Source organism: Cynocephalus volans, chromosome 5 (genome assembly GCF_027409185.1).
Source record: "Cynocephalus volans isolate mCynVol1 chromosome 5, mCynVol1.pri, whole genome shotgun sequence".
Taxonomy (NCBI): Eukaryota; Metazoa; Chordata; class Mammalia; order Dermoptera; family Cynocephalidae; genus Cynocephalus; species Cynocephalus volans.
In genome coordinates this window covers 36,836,166-36,840,119 of record NC_084464.1, presented here as the reverse complement: position 1 = coordinate 36,840,119, position 3,954 = coordinate 36,836,166, and the positions used below count along the sequence as shown (strand labels likewise).

General features: G+C 41.8%; 1 pseudogene; it reads right to left on the bottom strand.

The window, feature by feature from the left end:
- Window positions 1–1,211: 1,211 nt before the first annotated feature.
- On the bottom strand, window positions 1,212–1,836 carry LOC134378934 (peroxiredoxin-1-like; annotated as a pseudogene).
- Window positions 1,837–3,954: the final 2,118 nt, after the last annotated feature.

Here is a 3,954-nt window from a genome sequence, read left to right as displayed (position 1 = left end):
CCACAGCCCCCTGACATCCACATCCGGTCCGTGATGACCACACCACTGCCGGAAGCTCCCAGGGCCCCAGAGCTGGAGTGGGGGGGACGCACAGGCCTCAGCCACACACCCCCACCCTCCACAACCAGGCCGGCCCTGACCCCCTCCCCACACTCCTCGTCCCCCTGCTCTGCAACGTCTTAGAATGTAAAAGAATAATAATAAATACATTTTAAAAAAATAAAAATACCTAAAGGATCTCAAATATATATATACATATTAAATACTTAAGAATAAGTCTAACAAATCCATAAACACAAAGCAAAAAAACAATATTGAGAGAAATTAAATATCTGAATACCAAAATTAAAGACCTAATAGAGGGACATATCATGGTGATGAAATGGAAGACTCAATATTTTTAAAATGTCAGTTTTACCCGACAGGTTTAAAGCTCCCAACAAGCATTTATTTTATGAAAATTGATAGGCACTTTCTAAAATTTACACGGCAACAGAAATTTCAAGAATAACCAAGGCACTCTTGAAGAAGACAAAGAAGTAAGGGGAAAGGAAGGAGAGAAAAAGGAAGACAACAGAATATATTCTACTGGATAACAAGACTCATGACACTCTAGTAATCTGACAGTTAGCTGGTGGCACGAGGGAGACAAATAGATCCATAGAATAGAAAGTACAAGAACAGACCTAGGCATATTTGGACACTATCTTTAAGACAAAGATGATATTGCAGAAGAGTGGAGAAAGTACAGTCTTTTAAATAAATAGCGCCAGGTGAACTGGATATTCATATTTGGGGGGAAGGGTCAGGGAATCAACCCTGCCCCCTATTTTATCGCACAAACAAGGAATCAATGCCAGGCAAATGATAGATCTGAATGTGAAAGGTAAGCAATGAAACTTCTAGAAAATGAAATAGAGGCATATATTTGTGACCTTGCTGGCAAGATTTCTTGTTTTTCTTTAAGGTCTCAGTTCAAGTTTAATAGAAACTACAAGGGATTGGTGGGCTGAAGCCCACTTCTGCTACATCACACACATCAGATGGCCTGCCGCACAACACAGCACAGGACATCCCCCCACCCAAGGGAAGAAAGGCTGGCCTCCCAAACCCCTGTAGGAATGGCCGTCCTGTATCACACACACCACATCGCGGCTGAATCTAAAGTCTTGTGTTTTAAGCATGAGAAAAGTACAAAGGAGGTTTTGTTCTCACGGCTGCCCAGGGCAGCTCAGCACTAAAACGACCCAGCACTCCTGCTTGGGGAAGTATTCTGTGCTCTTTTGCACATCGGGCTTGATGGTATCACTGTCAGGCTCCCAGCCAGCTGGGCACACTTCCCCGTGCTTGTCAGTGAACTGGAAGGCCTGAACTAGTCTCATCCACAGAACGGCCGACAAGCAGGTGGTTCACAGTGATCTGCTGAAGGATATTCTCTTTATCGACGATAAATGGCCCCTAAAAGAAAAGCCTTCGTAAAGCTTCAAGACCCCATAATCCTGAGCAATGGTACGCTTGGGGTCTGACACCAAGGGAAAGTTCGTGGGTCCCGTCCTCCTTGTTTCTTAGGGGTGCCGATTTATGCCAGGTGACAGAAGTGGGGATCCACAGAAACACCGATACCTGGCAGTTGTTCTTAAATTCTCCTGCCCCATCACTGAAAGCAGTGATCTCCGTGGGGCACACACAGATGAAGTCAAGAGGGCAAAACAAGAACACAGCATGTTTTCCTTTGTAGTCAGACAGGCTGGTATCTTTGAACGGACCATCTGGCATAACAGCTGTGGCTTGGAAGTTGGGGGCAGGGTGCCCAATTTTGACATTTCCTGAAGACATCTCACTATCAGCAGTTCCCACACAGAGCATCTTGAGACACATGCCACAGAGACCAGCCAGGAAGAGGACATACAAAGATTTCTTTAACAGGACATGAAAAAGCACTCACCAGGAGCTGGTAAAACGATTGTTTTTGGCCTCAAACATACAAATTATACCACTGAACATAACTAAGGTTTTATACTTGATGTTCGAGAAGCATATTTAAATACTTTCAAACTCTAGTATGCCTTGGCATGCCAGACCATTGATGGATACGAAATAGGTGATGTATGTAGGTGATTGCAACCCCTGAGGTGTGGAGAAATTTCACTTTCAGTGAGGAAACATACAGAGGGTCTGGATGATGGCGGAACAGACATTCCCCAGCATCGCTCTCTCCCACAAATCAACCTATTTACAACCTATCAAGTGCATACAGAACAGGGAGACGTCCAGTGGGGGAGGCAGAAGCTCCGTGGAGACCACATGCCCAGCAGGGCCGCCATCACGCAATCCAGCAGATAGGCTTCACCGCCACCACCCGGCTCCATTCCCAGCCCAGCCCACTGCGCACGGAGTGGTGAGACGTCCAGCAGGGGAGGTGGAGTGAAAGGATGGAAAAAGATTTACCATGCAAACAGAAAAGAAAAACGAGCTGGAGTAGCTATCCTTATATCTGATAAAATAGACTTTAAACTAAAAATAGTAAAAAGAGACAATGAGGGACACTACATAATGATAAAAGGATTGATCCATCAAGAAGACATAATAGTCATAAATATATATGTACCCAATTTATAAAACAAACTCTATTAGACCTAAAGAAGGAAATAGACACTAATACCGTAATAGCAGGGGACCTGAACAACCCACTGTCAATATTAGACAGATCATCTAGGCAAAGAATCAGCAGAGAAACACAAGATCTAAACAAGACTCTAGACCAATTGGACTTGGTAGATATCTATAGAACATTCCATCCAACAACCTCAGAATATTCATTCTTCTCATCAGCACATGGATCATTCTCCAGGACAGATCACATATTAGGTCACAAATCAAGTCTCAACAAATTCAAAAAAATTGGAATTATCCCATGTATTTTAAAATTAGAAATCAATAACAAATGAAATTCTGGAAACTATACAACCACATGGAAATTAAACAGCAGGGCCGAGCCCGTGGCGCACTCGGTAGAGTGCTGCGCTGGGAAAGCGGCGACTCTCCCGCTGCGGGTTCGGATCCTATATAGGAATGACCGGTGCACTCACTGGCTGAGTGCCGGTCACGAAAAAATGACAAAAAAAAAAAAAAAAAAGAAATTAAACAGCATTCTACGTAATGACATATGGGTCCAAGAAGAAATCAAGCAGGAAATTAAAAAATTTATTGAAACTAATGAAAATAATGATACATCATACCAAAACCTGGGGGATACTGCAAAAGCAGTACTAAGGGGGAAATTTATCGCATTAAATGCTTACTTCAGAAGAATGGAAAGATGGCAAGTGAACAACCTAACAATTCACCTTAAAGAACTAGAAAAACAAGAACAATCCAAACCTAAAGTTAGCAGATGGAAAGAAATCATTAAGATCAGAGCAGAACTGAATGAAATTGAAACCCAAAAAACAATACAAAAGATCAATGAATCAAAAAGTTGGTTTTTCGAAAAGATAAATAAAATTGACAAACCATTAGCATGGCTAACAAAAAAAAGAAGAGAGAAGATTCAAATAACAAAAATTAGAAATGAAAAAGGAGATATTACAACTGATTCAGCTGAAATACACAAGGAATCATTTGAGACTACTATAAACAACTATACGCCAACAAATTTGAAAATCTGGAGGAAATGGATAAATTTCTGGACACACACAAGCTCCCAAAACTGAGCCATGAAGACGTAGAAAATCTGAACAGACCAATAACAATAAAGGAGATTGAAGCTGTTAGCAGAAGGCTCCCAACAAAGAAAAGCCCAGGACCAGATGGATTCACAGCGGAATTTTACCAAACATTCAAAGAGGAATTGACACTGATTCTTTACAAACTATTCCAAAAGATTGAAACAGATGCAAATCTCCCAAACTCATTCTATGAAGCAAACATCATCCTGATACCAAAACCAGGTAA